The 17,481-nt window shown below is 43.1% G+C and overlaps 1 protein-coding gene across 1 annotated transcript in view; it reads right to left on the bottom strand.

Moving 5' to 3' along the window:
- The window catches only part of PLEKHA8 (pleckstrin homology domain containing A8), a 353,037-nt gene that overhangs the window by 219,074 nt on the left and 116,482 nt on the right, over nucleotides 1–17,481 (bottom strand). The window lies entirely within an intron of this gene.

A 17,481-nucleotide genomic window follows, 5' to 3' on the forward strand; every position in this document is an offset into this window, starting at 1 on the left:
CTTTCCCTACTTCAAAGCAAACAGCACGTTAGAACTGCAAAAATCCATCATCTGTGATGCACACGATATATAGTGTTCATCCTCCACCCTCATTAGCTATCACCTATATACATACTGATTACATACAAACTCCCGGTTCATTGGCCACATCCTTTTTGGCTTCAACTTCTCCTCACGTGGGTTTCGATCTCTTCACCTTGGGTTGCTGTTAGGGGATTGGTTAGGCTACTGAAATCACTGCCCTGCCCTAAGACCTAATCACGTGATTTGCACATTGCCGTCCACATGAGCTCAGTGAATAACGTTGATGGTCAGTCTGATACTTGCGTAATTAAAGCAGCTCTTTTCTCATCCCAGACAGAGGCGCCCCCGTCGCAATCTTGTACACGTCGGCATCACCCCTTACTCTTCCTGGTACAAATCACAGGCAAAGTTGTCCTCTGCTCCTCCCTGATCAGATACTCCTCTCGGGTGACTGGGGAGTTGGGGGAAGGAGGCCTGGTTCTCCTGCAGGTCCCACTAATTATTTTTGAAGTTTTTGAAGGATTTAGGTGGTTTGCCCACAGACATCTGGTAGTTCCATAGGGCTGGTCATTATCCTGGGGGGCCACTAGTGCTCTAAATCTCAATGGGTTTTTTGGGCAGCTCAGGATCTCTGCTCTAGATCCCATGAGATTGTCCTTCACAACTGGCCGCAGCCCTACTTATATTAGGCCACTCACATTCCTTTCTGATTTCGCAAAGTGTTTGTGTGTATTCTTGCATGTGTGTGTATGTGTGTATTCTTGCGTGTGTGTGTGTATGTGTATGTGTGTATTCTTGCGTGTGTGTATTCGTGTGTGTGTGTGTATTCTTGTGTGTGTGTGTATTCTTGCGTGTGTGTATTCTTGCGTGTGTGTATTCTTGCGTGTGTGTATTCTTGCGTGTGTGTATTCTTGCGTGTGTGTATTCTTGCGTGTGTGTGTGTATATGTGTATTCTTGCGTGTGTGTGTGTATGTGTGTATTCGTATGTGTGTATTCTTGCGTGTGTGTATTTGTATGTGTGTATTCTTGCGTGTGTGTATTCGTATGTGTGTATTCTTGCGTGTGTGTATGTGTGTATTCTTGCGTGTGTGTATTCTTGCGTGTGTGTATTCTTGCGTGTGTGTGTATGTGTGTATTCTTGCGTGTGTGTATTCGTGTGTGTGTATTCTTGCATGTGTGTATTCGTATGTGTGTATTCTTGCGTGTGTGTATGTGTGTATTCTTGCGTGTGTGTATTCTTGCGTGTGTGTATTCTTGCATGTGTGTGTATTCTTGCGTGTGTGTATTCTTGCATGTGTGTGTATTCTTGCATGTGTGTGTATTCTTGTGTGTGTGTGTATATATATTCTTGCAGCAATCCAATGTGTTACAGACCGATTGACTTAGTGATATATTACTGAAGGTGCATAGGTGTACCCAGCCACAGCCCTATGGGACGCCAGCCTAAAAGACCACAGCAACAAGCTGCTTTCCACAACTAATCCTTGCTGCAAGTGAAATGAGAAGTTGTTTGCTGCACAACGGAAGGTTCACAACTAAGAAAAAGATACTCCAAATTGCTCATATTTTGCAGACATTTTACTGTTAGGGTGAGCCGAGTGACACATTAAAACGAATCTACTGAGCGTGTGTGCTCAAATAGTTGCATGCTTTCATCATTCTCACAGACGATTGTGTTCAATATAAAAAAGTATGTCGAGTTTTGTATTTCCAAAATGCTTTTATGAAAATCAGCCAAGAACTAGTGAGCCATTTACCCCCATAGCAAATAAATGTACTAAATGAGGGGGATGTAATCATTTAGTGAAGTGTTTATATACGGAGTGAGAGACTATTGTATTTAGAAGCAGCAATGTATTTACAAACTGAGCCAGAGAAATGTATTTACAATCTGTAGACTAGATGCAAACAAGAACACGAAAGATGACATCATTCTGAGTGACGCAAAATGTTTGTAGTGTCATGGTTTTTACTATTTTTCTGATTATTTTTGGATTTATGGAGTGTGAACCTAGCTTCAGGAAGCAACAAAGCTTTACAAGTCATCATAGTAGGAGCACACTGAGGGAAGCAGATCACAAGGGATCAATTCAATCCAAGGGAGCAGGGGCTTAACAGGGGAGGGGCAGCAATTTGGAATCAAGGGATCTACAAATAATGTAGGATGTTTTAATCAGGCAACATCTAATTTGAGGAATATGCTCCACCGTTCCCAAATCAGGCACACACACTTTTTAGAACCAGGGACCCCCATCTAACAATATTGATTTCTTACAGCCTCACTCCGATTTTGGTACCAGAAGCACACAGGGTTGCACAGAAGGTCTATTTATGACTAAAATAGAAATAAGAAAATGCATTTAAATATAAAACTAGGCATCTATGAAATTCCAGTTTCTATAGTGACTATAATGAAGAATGATCAATACACTGGTCGCATCACTTTTCTAGGCTACGTTTACATGAATGTGGACTTTTGAAGCACATGCATTACCATAAGTACATTTGATTTATCCTGAGCGCACCTCCACTACGAGTTGAACAGTGTATGACAGCTCGGGATAAAAATGCCATTTTATAGGAAACCAAATTAAAACATCCCAACCTAAGTCCCTCCACTTCTTATTCAGTGAATATGAAAATCTTCCCCTCCACTCAATGGACATGTCAGAATTTCAAACAGTGTTCTAGAAAACTCAATTGAAAGCCAAGTTACTTAACTTTCTGGGATGTACATCACCTACAAACTAAAAATATTTGATTTGCTAGATTTCCTTACAGTGGTGCTTCTATTGAATTGTTTAAAAAAATAAAAGTGTGCAATCGTCATTTTCAAGATGGGAAAACAAGTAGCAGTTAATAACCCTTTGTCTGTCTTGAATATTTCTGCTTTGTTTGTTTCTTAATTTATATAGCTCATCGAACCCTAGGGTATCTGGGCGCATTGCATATTACTTAAAGCATTTTACATAATAACAGATAATAGCAATTATTTACAGTTAATTCTGACATGGAATTGCAGATGTGTGACTAGCTTTCCCAGGAATTGCAAAGCTTTGATATACATTGCAATACAGAAGTTATTTACAGAAGTATATAAGGCAGGTAGAGTATTCAGGATATGGAATACTAACTGGTGAAGTGGCAATATTATACATCAATGGAGAGCAGCCACGATTTGGTTTCTTTCCTAAACGTGTAGTGAGAAGGGGCTGCTCTTAAGGTTGCAGGCAAGGAATTCCATAACTGTGCTGCCACGACTGGGAAGCTGCTTCCCCCTGCTTTCTTAAGTTTGAATTTTGGGACCTTGAGGCAATTAGCATACAAGGTTCTGATAGGGCGCTCTGAGGTATGCTTATGGAATGTATCCAGTAAATATTTAGGGGCTAGATTAGAAAGACATATGTGGGTAAGCATTTGAATTTGATTCTGCGGCAGGATGTAAGCAGGAAATCACATCAATCAGCTTATTTTTCTACGGATGCACACAGTGAGATATCCTTTTGACTCCTAGAATACTTCTTCTGTGCTTGATGGTTACACTGAGAAAGAGGAAGGGGATCTTCCAGTATACACGCTATAGGACCTATTCTATCAAATCTAGAATTCCAGAAGCACATACACTTCTGAAATATTTATTAATTTCTCAGGAGGTACATTCAATGTATACACCCAAGACACCTTAGTACTTTAAATCCCAGTCCTTTTTAATTGTTAATCTAATCCCCTTTAGAGTATCGCTCCCCTCAGAATTATCTCCCCTTAATATTATACTTGCATAGGAATTTCTTGTTGGACGTCTCACAAATAGGTGGGCACTCTTCAGGGCGGATTCCATTCTCCCCCTCAGGCAACAGGTGGCATCAGTGAGTTAAATGGGGTTAACATCTCTCCACAGATTCGTTTACCTCATTCTGTATTTGGGTCTCTCTGCGGTACCTTCCTTTGATGAAGCCTGGAATACAACTTTAAAAGGTAGGCCTCTGTTAAAGTGTGCTGCTTGTAATCCAAAATAGGTCCAAGGGAAAGCAATATATTCCATTCTGCTTTCTGTTGTCAATTTTTCTTCTGCCAGTCCATCCCAGTCAGTGAGTGGGAAAGTGAGTCCCAGAATATATGGGTTTGAACATTTATATATCAAAAACCACCATCATTAGAGGTATGTATCATTTCTAAAATCCAATTGGCCCAAGTATATGATTGGCCAGTGTTCCAAAAGTGAAATCACACTAACCCATCCCCTCTGTATTCATTGGGCATATTAATGAGGAGGGCAGTATAATGGAAGTGACTTCTAAACAGTTTCCCTCCCTTTTGATGCAATGTCATCTTGTGGACTTCTACATTAAACAATTGCAAATTTCTAAAACATGTTCCCCTTATGTGATCATGTTACTAAACAGTGCATCTGATTGCTCTCACTGAGGCAATTCAAATGATGCTAGTCTGAGTTTGGCACAAGGTGGGATCTACGTGTGACCGAGGTTTGTCTTTTTCTCTCCGCATTATATTTATCTCTGGATAGCAGGCTCAATAAACAATTACTATCTATACGTTACCAGTCTGTCGCACAGGCTCCACCAGCCCGATGGCACAATACATTTGAAAACGTGGAATTACTGGTGCAAACTGGCCAATAAACAACTGTTACAACTACTTTAAACTGCCTGCACAAAGTTGCCGTCGGTTTCTTTCTTTACCTAGTCTACCCTTTCGCAGCAGCTCGGGTTGGAATGATTGGGGGTATTTATAACACACTCAGAACAGACTCAAAAGTATAAGGGTGCAGCTGGTATCCAGAACGAATAACAAATCAATGGTGCACATACAACCTTCCATTTGATAAATGTTGAGCCCTCCCCACAGCTGCACCCCTTTATTTAAAAAGGAATGTCTTGAGGGCCTTACAAAACTGATAGAGGGATCAGGACCTATGAGATGCTCGAAGGATGCTATTCCACAGCTTGGGGCCAAAGACTGAACCTTCCGTCTCCCTTTGAGACACAAAGAGGGAGGAACAATCAACAGCAGCTGCTGGTCCTATGATTGTAACATCCTCGTTGGCTGGTAACAGATTGGTTCTCTGAAGTAGCCAGGGGCCAGACCATTTAAGCATTTAAAAAGTCAAACACCACCATGAATTTGATACAATCCTCCACTGCCAATCAATGCAGTGTTCAGCGAAGAGGGGATACATACACCTATCTGCCTAAACGGCGGACCAGTCTAACAGGCTTTTTGAAGCCTATACAGTAGTTTGGCTGGAATGCCCATCAAGAGACCATTATAATAGTCCGGATGGGCATTCGTCATGGCACCCACCACCATTGCATGATCTTCACCTTGCATGAACGGCAGGACTTGCCGTAGCAATCTCAGTAAGAAAGGAATTGCCTTCAACTTGGCACCAACATGCAGCCTTGCTTCCGAGATTGTCCTGGCAAATACCAATACAGCCCAGGTTTTTAATCCTAGAGACAAACGTCAGTTCTACGCCAAGCATGCTAGGGATAAAGGAATCTTTTGCAGCCATAATAAGATGTTTAGGTCCAAACAATTCTAGCTCCGTTTTGGACGCATTCAGCCTGGTTTTCAGACCTCCTCTCGCTTCTTCCGAGCACTATTTAACCTTACCAAAAGTGTCCTCAATGTTTCCAATTTTTATACAAATCTGGGTTATCATGGGCGTATGAATAATAATTCACCCTGTGACGCCTCAGAATCTCAAAGGCTGCAAGTACATTTTAAAAAGCAGGGGCAACAGTGAAGACCATTGTGGAACTCCACATCCTATTAAGATGGGGTATGAAGTATATCCCAAAATTTGACCTGCGACCGTTGGTTGGCCAGAAACAATCCAAACCACTTGTTGGCATGTTCCGAGACCTTTTGCGGTTGAGCAGGATATGATGGTCAACCATGTGAAAGGCTGCGTACAGGCTCTGCATCACTAGCAGTTATAGCCCACCCTGATCAACGACCCTCAACAGGTCATCTGCACAGTCAACAACGCGGTCTCTGTGCCAAACATGTGCCGAAAACATGATTGAAAACAGTCCAGCAGCAACTCTCTTTCTACATGGGTTTGCAACTGTGAAGTAACCACCTTCTCCAGGATTGCCCAACCAAGGTACATGCAGCACACAAAACGACTGCAACATTATTAGACCAAATCATAGCTCAGCCCAGGTGATAAACTAGTTCATCACACGCCATCCTTTTTCCAAAGTTTTGTGGAACAGCTCGATATGCAGCTGAAGTGTGGTTGTGCTGTATTGTTTTATGTATAGTTATATCTGCAATTACATATTTACTACTTACCTGTGAATATTTTGGAGTTATTACTTTGGCACAACTTTATTAGAAATAATATATATTTTTTACAGATAGTGTGGACAGTCCCATATTGAGCAATTCTCGAGTAGGTACTCTACCTTAAAACCAGCCATCTACTTCTGAAGAGCTGGCGCCATTGCCAAGCCATTATACCCCATGGAATCAGGAACTCTGAGAAGCCATCGGAGATCCAAGAAAGCTGATCTAGCTGCGCCCTAGAAATAAGGCCCAACAGAGGTGCCCTGCTTTCATGTAGGTTGAAATGGTGTGCTGTGGAAAGAGGTTAACTTTGTTGGCAGGGGTGCAGTTCGTTTGTGAATCTGCTTTTGACAAGAACTAGTACAGGGGCTAGACGCACCATAATCCCTCGCACAGTGCTTGGGCTTTACTCTCTCCCAGGCAGTCACTCCTGCCGGCGCAGGCTTCATTCTGCTCACTGGGAAGCCACCATGCATTTCTCCTACGGGTGTTCTTCCTTCTTCAGCCCCCCCCCCACTATACCCAGCAGTCTTTGGAGTGATCTGGCACCAAACAAGGAGAACGATCCCATCTGAGGCCGTTCTTTTGCCACTGCAGTGCCTTTGGATGGAGTGCTGCTTTTGGTTACTGCTCGGGAGTTTCGGAGTGGAAGTAAACAGTGCAGCATGGCCATGCTCGTGGTATTCTTAATAAGTGGGGTCATGCTTGAAAGATTTTGAGAGGCTTTTTTCCTGATGATTAACAGAATTCTCTTCCACTCCACCCAGAGTACTCTACGCCCTGCGCATCATCGCCCCAGTTTTAGTCCATAATATGCACAGATGTGTCCGAGTGGGTGGATGGGGGGGTGGGGGGGACGAGGGGGGTTGAAATTAGCGGACAATGTAACTGCATCCAATACGAAATATCCGATCAGCACACTGTATGAACAGGCTGCTGGGTGGACCTCTAGAACTGTAACCAGAGGAAACTACAACTGCGCAGCCTTTCATGGTATGGAATCAACAGAAAGAGACTCAGCCTTTCAGCACCTCCATCATTTCACCAGGCAGGCTTGAACAGATGCGGATAGCAGGGACTGCAAGCAGGTCAACTGGTCAAGCCACTGAAGTCCCTTGCCTCGCAACGTGCTCCGGCAAGGAAGAGCGCAGACAAGGCTCTGCGGCGGCCTCCGTCTCCATATCACAGGAGAGGGAAGCGGTCACTAGTAGCCGATGCCATGCCACAAGATGAAACGATAGAGCCCAACAGGACCATCGACGCATTTACAGCAAGGCCCAAGCCTGCGGCAGTTGTTTCTTCGAGTCTGCCCAATCCACAACACAGTCATATTGAACTGCAAGCAGACATTCCACTCTGACGGCTAAAGGCTTTGATGGCATTCCTTCTATATATATGCCTGATCTTTGCAGAAGCTTTAGTGCTAGGGTGAATTTTGTTAAAGAAAAACAAAAAAACGAGTATCAAATCCAGAATGCTTTCGGTATTTAGGGATTCAGTCAAAACTTGCAGACACATGACAAACTTCCCAAAATTATCTTTAATATGCAAAACAGCCAAAACTTTATTGGTGCCACTTCACATTATCTCTGGAGTTGTTTCTAATCAATACGCACAGGCACTGTGTTACGCTGTCACTTTATAATCAAATACACAACATGCATGGTTTTAAACCACTGCAAAAATTAGGCTTTTCCATTCAGAAAAGTAATGGTTAAAAAGGATGCACCATTGTGCAATATTTAACGCATAACTATTGTAGCATGCACATCATTTACTGCATCGGCTGACCCCCACCATTGGGATGCATGGATGGAATGCAAACAGTGATACGTGGAGGCTCTAGGTGAGGGGTTGAAGGGGACTGAAGGTTCCTGCCTCGTCCTTACCTACAGCGTGCCTTACCCGATATATAAGGACACTTCTACTATGCTTACGTCAAGTACATAGTTCCCAGAGGCGGCACTAAAAGGATGTTCAGAAGCAAGCACTTATTTCCCTCACCAGCCCCACATTTCAGAGGGCTGTGGCTGCCCAAAAGGTGCAAGCATGCAATGGATCAGAGAGAAAATAAAACGCCGTTGAGTAAAGCTGAATGCCAAAGTGCATCAAGAAACCTGTGAAAGGATACCCAAAGTCATAAAAGGGTGAGAACAAAAAACTGTATGCCAAAATGTACACACTGTTTCACAGCAGTAAAGGTGTCCCGTAAAGATGTCCATTCAGCCATCTTTACAGAAGCTGCTCAGTGCTAAGCAGGCAAATGGCATCCCTGCTGGATTTATCATGTGTCTTTGATGACATTCTGCTGCACGCAGGAGAACCAACTGCAAAGTGTTTCACACAATGCATAACTGTGATGCTTATCAGTAATCTTTACATTAATATTTTAAATACAAGGTAGGACTTTTACTGTGAATCGGTACTTCAAACGACAGCAGGACATCTATATCTATACCCACACATCTCAAAATGTTCCTATGTATATTGCACCGTCCAACCAACGATATGGAGTTAAACATTTTAAGTTACCTTAAACGCAATCTTGCAAGACCCATAGCCTAAACCACATTCACAAAAGGTAATACTGCACTAGAACGCCCGGTCCATTGTTCAGTTTTACTCTTGGATTTTGGGGTATTTTGAACAATTTTACAAACAGCAATGATGTAAACAGTATGTACCACTTCATTTGTTATAAAAGGTGCCTGCATTGTGCAGTTACCATGAATGCTGTTGCTTCCCACACATGAATGTTTAGGGTCGCCCTTATCCATTACTCCACCATGCGAATGCACAGCCAAAGATTGCAAGGACCTTCTCCAACTGTCTAATGCTCAGGTAGAGTTTACAAATTTCACTTGTGATTTTGCCATATTTTAATGGCGTTACAGCCAAAAGGTTTAGAGGTACATCACCTGCAGCAGGTAACGTGCCTTATTTCAATGTTTCCCACTGCTAGCACCAGAGCTGTAGCCATGAGTAGGGGGTAGAGTTATATTTATTCAGCATTTTTATAAGAAGGGCCTGTACCACTTGCATACATTTCATATGTAAACGTTACCATTTGACAAGACTGGATGTAGAAATGTAGTTATGTTGCATTCATCTTACAGACCAGTCTAGGTGCTTCTCATAGTGACAGCAGGCAATTTGTGAAAAACCAAATATTAGCATTGTAACCAAAATTCCTCATTCCAACCCTCTATCACTTGTGTCCAGTTGGCAGACAGCTAATGTTCTTATCTAAAAGATTTTTTCGAACTTAACAAAAAGTAGAGAATGATCTCAAGTGCACTCATAGAAGACACTGCCTTCTCCAAATCTTGGGCAGCAGAGATCTGGAAACCCTCTTTCAACGAACATAACATAGAAGATGACAGGCTTGAATTAATAGGGAGGAAGCAATAACTTTCTAATTCCTGCAACCTTAAAAACATCCTTATAATGTCATGGAGTCAAAATGGGGGCAAAGATGCATCGTTTGGACAACAAGGGCAGAGTTTGTTGAAGGGCTGGAACCTGGTGAAGGTGCAGAGTCTGGCAGTGGTGGAGTAAAGTTGGGGAGGTGCGCTTGCACTAATTTGGGGCTAGGGCAGCAGAAAGTCTAAATATGCCACTGAACAGGCTGGGATATTAAAAGCACGCTAAACAACGCATAGACGAGCGAGAATGTAACCAAATAAATCCATAAAAATAAACAAACAGTCACGGTATCATTAAAGAGTTACTTTCTTAAAGGAAAGTGCCACATTGTATGTATTGCCACATAGTAAGAATTTGGTGCCATTTATAAAGAGAGAAGGCAACTATTCTAAGTTAAACAAGATACACAAAACTGCCCTGTAAAACATCACCTGTGCCTGAGCTATACCACTACAAAGATACCAAGCCTGAAACCTGTTAAAATTGCTCAATCAAAAAGGACTTTATTTTTGAACTAGCAGTTAACATTTCTTCAGGAGTTTAGAGCAAGGTTGCTGTAGCAGCATCACAGTTTAAAAACAAAAAAGAAAGTGTTTAACAACTTTACCTAGCATGAAACGCTCACATCGTATACTCACCCAACGAAAGGAAAGCTGCAGTTTGCGATTCAGCAATTCCAAACCACTTAAGAGTTAAAGGGAAAGTTCACTCCAAAATGTTATTGTCCCAAAAGATGGGCCATAATCAAAAATATATATAAAACATTTTTAAAGAAAGTTCCTATGTAAACTTTTGAGCAAATGAGGCTCAACGTTTGGACATGGAGCATCCATTTTGTGATAAGAAGCAGCCTCCTCTGTTCATGTTAAGCTCTGCTGCGGCGGCAATAATCAAGCAAAAGCCCCATACTGAGAGCTTTTGCATACTTCTGCCAGAGAGCAGTGCTTAGCTCGCAGAGAGGAGGGCGCCACAGTAATTGCCTTTACTTTCATTTTAAGTTTTCTGTGCTCCCCAAGCCCAGGGAAGCACAGAAAACATAAAATGAAAGGCAGAGCAATTATAAATACTTTGCCGGCCGCATTTACATAATTGCTGCGACTTTCTTCTCTAGTTTCCCTGAGCACGGGAAACTGAAAACTAAAGTTGCAGTAATTATGAATACTCTGGTGAATGCCGGCAAAGTATTCATAACTGCCTGGACTTTCTGAAAACAAAAAATGCACAGCAACTATAAATACAACATTGTTGTATTTATGATTGCCAGTACTTTCATTTGAGCCTCCCGGGCTCCCCCGGCTCGGGGGACTTGAAACAAACGCCACTGCAAATATAAATACAACAAGGTTGTATTTCGAACTGCCAGTACTTTCTTTTTAAGTCTCCTGGGCGAACCCCATCCCCCCTTCCCCTCCCCCGGCTCAGGGAGCTCAGGAGACTTAAAAAGAAAGTACTGGCAGTTCGAAATACAACGTTGTTGTATTTATATTTGCAGTGGCGTTTGTTTCAAGTCCCCCGAGATCCCCCGGATGTATAATTGCCTGGACGTTCTGGGCTGCCCCAGTTCAGGGGAGCCCAGAAAAGCATAACAAAAACCACAAAGAAGCACTCAGCAGCAGCACACGGCAGAAAGGATCCTGATTGCATTCTCTGTTCTCTGGCTGTTAGAAGCAAAGGCTCCCAGTAAGGGGCTTTTGCTTCATTATTGCCGCAAGAGCAGAGCTTAACACAAGCACAGGAGGATAATTCATTTCACAAAATGGATGCCTCTTAGTGCTTGAAATTTTTGACTGCCTCATTTGTACAAAATTTTACATAGGAACCTTCTTTAAAAATATATTTTTCATGTATATTTTTGATTATGGCCCATCTTTTGAGACAACATTTTTGAGTGAACATCCCCTTTAAAAACAGTGTCATTTCTGCTGACCTTGGTTAGTGGCAAGAGCATCTTGACATGCTTCAGTGAGGATATTGTACACAGCTAGATTGGTCTGCTTTACAGCCACTGTTTCTATGGGGCACATAACTCAGGTGGACACAGCCATGATTTCCTGTGGTGAAATACTTTTGTGATCCGTCAGTAATTGGGTATCTGAAGCATAGCAATAGGTTATACGTTTCCCCACAGAAAGACTGTTCAATCCAATGACTTCTGATCCCATTGGTCATGAAATGTGTACCGGAAAATGCACATCAGCCATTTAAAAAATATCCCAGGAGGTAAATCCCCTCCCGAGTGGTTATAGGCTGGCTCACTTCGCCTGTACATTTGAGCCAATCACTTGAATTAACCGCCTTAAAAATCCAGTACACACCACTGTGCATTCTACTTTTATTTTCCTAGATCCAACGCTGTGTCCAGCAAGCAGTGCTTTTGAACCCAAACCTCCCACCTGTCCAATTGAATAGGACACCGCAGGCCTCTAGGATCAGGACAGCTCAAGAGGGTTAGGTGTACAATGAATGTCAGGGTGGAGGAGTAACAAGGAATGCGTCAGCATCTTTCCCAGTCTCAATACTTGAATGTTCAAGACCACTGCTCTCCATTTTAGGAAAATGTCTTTTTGCAGCTTCCCCGTTTACTTCAATGTGATCCTCAGCATGACTATCTGGTGACCATGACGTGATTTTTAGGAGGGGTCTTTCTTAAAACTCACTACCTGGTTTACCTCATTTTTTGGGGGGCGGGGTGGGTGCTATCAATTTCTTAAAGCTGCGATGTGCAGATTTAACTCTTTAGTAAGCCTAATAAATAGCTTAAGTAGGGAAGAGTAATGGAAGGAAATCTTGTTTTCACAATCTTTTTGGCTCGCTGGGTTTCCCCTCCATAATAGCACGTGGTGGTGGTAGTTGCGCCTTTATTGTACCCCTGGCATCCTATATTCTTTTGAAGCACCAAGACAGGGCTTACTGCCCTTTTGGCAGTCTTTGTCCTGGGCTGGAGGTGTATGTGACCATTAATGGGCATCTTCTTCAAAGGCTAGAAGCTTTTGATGTTCTTGGAACTGATGGAGGCTGGACACAGCCCAAATACACATCCTGGACGTTGTGCAAGGTAATCCCAGTACCGGAGCTGGCTTGGGTCGAGTGGACAGCCACCCAGATTTTGAATGCTTCAGGTCCCACGATAGGTGGGCTGGGGTCCCTGAAGACCAGGATTCTGCATATTTAAAGAGGGGGCAATTCTTCAGTTGACCATTGGAGCAAAGTATCAGAAGCACAACGGGCCATAGAGGGGCGTTTGAAGACTACTGTTGGGACAGCCATTGCCCAAGCCATCTACCACAAAGTGAAGCTCTGATATTATTGACAGGGAGACACTTCTCTGTGCCTCCTTCCCTACACCCGGTGGGCGTTAGGCGCTTAGAGCCTTGTATTGCCAATGTCAGGCATCTGGTACCTGGCACACTGCATCTGAAGCAGGGACTTTCCCTGTTGCCTGGATCCCAGGTAGCCTAGTTCTGTGAATCCTACATTGGACCCCCCCATGTGGGCTCTGGACATCACTGCTCTGCTGCATTTTAACCAAGAAAAGGGTCCAGATGTCCTGGATCGTTGTGCCTGCAGACCCTGGTCAGGGTCACTTCAGCTGCTCAATGCTTCTGTGGTGTCCTGTGGTTCTTTCAACATTGTGGGAACGAAAGAAGACTTCAGTCCATCCCGGTGATCTTTGAAACTTCCGAATTGCCAGAACCAGCTAGCAAAGTTATCTGCCTCCAACGCCGGAACAAAGTGAGCGGTTGTCCCCAAACAGTCCGAACTTACATGGGATAATGGTTCTGATCAGGGGTATGAGGGACATATGAATACTATTTTGAAGTCCCCTGGTCCCCATACGCCCAATATATCCATACTCAGCTGAAGCAATTTAGCAGTGTTAGATTGACCTCTGCTGTCCAAATGGCAAAGTGCACCCACTTCAGTTACCATTTCAACAAATAAAGCGAAACGCTGTAGGTCGAATGCCTCCTCACGAGCTAAAACTGAAAGTAGGTGCTGTAATTATGCTACTATTCAATCTCATGCCATCACAGGGACTCTGCAATGGAACAAGGTTGACAATTACACATCAACAAAGACACATCATAGAGGCCCATGTGATCAAAGGAACTTGGATACTGTTCCTATACCGCACATACCTCATTCCATCCGATACGTTTAGTGTTTTCAGTGACCATTAATAAGTGGAAGGGACCTACGCTCCCTTCCTGGAAGCGATCAGTGGCAATTCCGATATTTAAGAAGGGGGACAGAAGTGACCCTATTAAGTACCTACAGATATTGAATTTCAAGATATGCTAGAACGGCGCATGTTATGCCGGGAACAACTAGTTTGCTGTAAAATCCTTACCTGTTGCCTTGTTTCGGGGTGCGGGAACCTGGGTATAGGAATCATTTATGTGGTCCCCCCAGATACAGGGACCGTTCCCGCCCCTTTGCAAGAAAACAATCATACATACTTTTACTGTCTTACACAATAAAAGGCCTGTGATCAGTCGAGTGATCTCCTCCCCAAAGTTATCCCGAAAATTGTAACAGTACTTACCTTAAACAGAGCAAATTCTAAAGTGCTGGGTGTGTGTGTCCCATTTTGAACACTAAACTAAGACTGAGCGTGTGTATATATGGCTTGCCTTACCTTACAGTTTTTTGACTTCATGCATTTGTGGTGATCAATGTTTACTACTTACCTGTACCAACAAGATACTGCATGACAATGTCTTGTGTGCTGTAAAGATGGATTTCCAAAGTCTTCCCTGGTGGGAGGATTTTGGGAGACCGCCATATGATGGTGAACAGGGAAGACACTGAGGTTTGCCAAAACCCAATCAGATTGAGGTAGCCGAGCAGGCAAGACTATGTCTCAGGAAGGGTGTGCGAGTGGTCTAGGGCTAGAATGAGTCCACACAGAAATATACTTTTGTGATTCAAGTTAAGACAGTAAGTATATGAAAATACAATAATTAGGGCTATAGTTTGAATCCTAGCCAGATAAAAAGGTAAATCTTGTCACACAACGTCCTTCTAAAACATATAATTACATCCACGCTTAGGATAATAGAACTGCATATGAATTAATTACCAGTGCAACGCAAGTGAGTAGTCAGATGTAGTGTAGTAGACAGAACTCCTTAGAATTAATACAAACAGCTTAGCTAATTCCATATATACGTATAAAGTCCAACCCTAGATGGTTTGGGGCCTTGTGCCCAAGTCATCGGTTACTAAGCATATAGTTCTTCAGGTAAGTTTGTATAGGAATAGCAGTGCCAGTGGTTACAATTAATGAGATTTAGATAAATGTTCAAGTAAAGTTCAGTTATGATTTCAACTCTTCAAGTACCACAGGGGCCTATTGTGATCCTGGTTGCACCAAATCCTTGAAATAAGAAATTGATTGCAATAATGGAGGCTTTTCTAGCAGTATAAATACAAAAATGTTATTTCAGGTCTTATGGTATTTCGTCAATAAGGTGTACTGAAATTATGAAATGATTTAAAAGTAAAGTCAAAATTATGCCTTCTGTAAATCCATGAAAGAACTGATAAATTAAGTTGGTGCTTTAGGACATGTGAGAAATTGGTTGGTTAAAATAAATACAAGTTGATGTAATACTTCTTGGGAACATGAAGTTGAGGTAATAGTTTCAGCAAAGGTTAAGAAATTCAAAACTTAATAAAACTCGGTGCACATGGAAAATTCTCCAAATTGTGCACTTTTTCAACACTACCAGCAAGCTAGGATCAGCCTAGGAAAGAATCCTTGACCCAGATTCCTCCACCCCAAATGTCAGGTAAGAGCAAGTTTAGGGTCAGGACTTTACACCCAAAGTAACCCTTTGGAGGAAAGGTGATGGGGGGTGAGGACCGAAACGCGTATGCTAACTTACACCCCGCCCCAGCTGATTCTTTCAGGTGTTCCGGAATCCGTTGGGGACACAAACTTCTGGGCTTGGCCTGGTCGAGAAAGGCCCATGGGTGCAGCACTTTCGCCATTGGGATTTAGTTTTGGTCAGTCGCGGTGCACAGGAATCTGTTCCAGATAATCTTTCCTCATTTGGGTCATCTACTGGAAGTCTTTTGGAGGTGGAGACCCCCTCAGCACACCTCACAGGATTGAAAGAGTGTTGCAAGGGGAGTAATCACAGTCAGGTGGCGACAGGCAATCTTCAGGCGGTGAACACAAGAGATTCCCATGGAGAGAGATTGCTAAAAATGTAGGAGCAGACAACCTTGACACAAGCCGATGATCTGCAAAGTTCCAGGGTTCTGCTCGGAACTGCGATGGCAGCAGCGAGATAACCCAGAAGAGAGCTTGTCTGGACAGTCCACCAGTTGGTCCAGGGACACTTCTGAAGGCTCAGCAGGCATGGATCAAGACTGGTTGTTCCCACCAAGGGTTGAAGCATGAATAAAGTTCTTCTTGAGATCAGGACAGAGGAGCAATGCTTCACCGGAACAGCACTGGAGATTCTGGTCAGCTGCAAGGGTCGTCAGCGGGCTGCTCTTCTTTATAGAATTCTTCCAACAATGATCTGATGAACAGTTGCAGTAGCCCTCCTTTTATTTAAGATTCAGACTGGGAGCAGGGCCACGCTCACCAATGGTAAGGAAGAGGGCCAAAGAACAAGAATAAAACAATGTGGCACAACCATCTTAATGTGCTAGCCACCTTTAGTAGCCATTTGCAGTAAATACAAAAGTGCATGAGGAAAATAACACAAAAAAAGTAAAAATATCACAGCTGCCACCAAATTGTCTTAGGGACATTGTAAAAGCCATTATAGAAAAATTATTCAAAAGAGAGACACAGCCTCATTACAAGTCTGGCGGGTTTCCGCCAGACTTGTAAGATTTACCGACACCTGGCTTGCCGGTAACCCTGGGGGATTACAAATCTGGCGTTCCGGAAAGTCAAGCGCCGGTAAATTGTAATTCCCCATTCCCATGGAGTCCGATAGGACTCCATGGGAATGAGGAACACGGAAGCACCAGCAGCGTTAATAATGGTGCTTCCGTTACGGCTTGCTTACCGTGGCTGCTGGGTCCAGCATGGTCTGTCCTGTTGGGCACAGTGTCTCCAGCAGGCAAACCCTTACTGTGCCGGTCCTGTAACAACGGTGCCGGTAGGCTTACCGACACAGTTATAATGAGGCCCATAGTCTTAGGGACTAGTTAGTTTCCCTGTAAGGATAAGCAAAACTGGCATGGGAAGAAGCGAACGACTTTACTACCTCCAAAAAGTCAGGACAGTGTTCTGAACAAACAAAGATAGGGTGTCTCATAGAAATATATGGTGGGAAAGCTGTAAAAACAAAAAGAATCTTTCTCGCAATTTACATTAACTGTACTTTACACCTGACCTCTTGGCCTAAGCCTTACTGTACAGTCTGGATACAATGCAAGCGATTACTTTGACGTTTGTTATAAACCTTTTCAAGTCAACCGCATTTGATTTTTCAGGGTAAGCACAACCAGCAGCTGTTCTGAAAACCTAATACCAAAACTCAAGTAGGACCTACTATTTGGAGTCCCAACACTTGTAGTATCAAAAACGGAAACAAATAAAACAGAAGTTCTTCCTGGTGGTTTCATGTTTCAGCCATAAAGTTACTCAGTCTACAGATCACCTTTGCAGGTTTGTGAACACTGATGCAATATATGCCTACCAGCACGAATTAAAATAAATCGCCTCTGTCTTAAGGGATAAGCAA

Source organism: Ambystoma mexicanum, chromosome 2q, assembly GCF_040938575.1.
Source record: "Ambystoma mexicanum isolate Mex_15411 chromosome 2q, UKY_AmexF1_1, whole genome shotgun sequence".
Lineage (NCBI taxonomy): Eukaryota > Metazoa > Chordata > Amphibia > Caudata > Ambystomatidae > Ambystoma > Ambystoma mexicanum.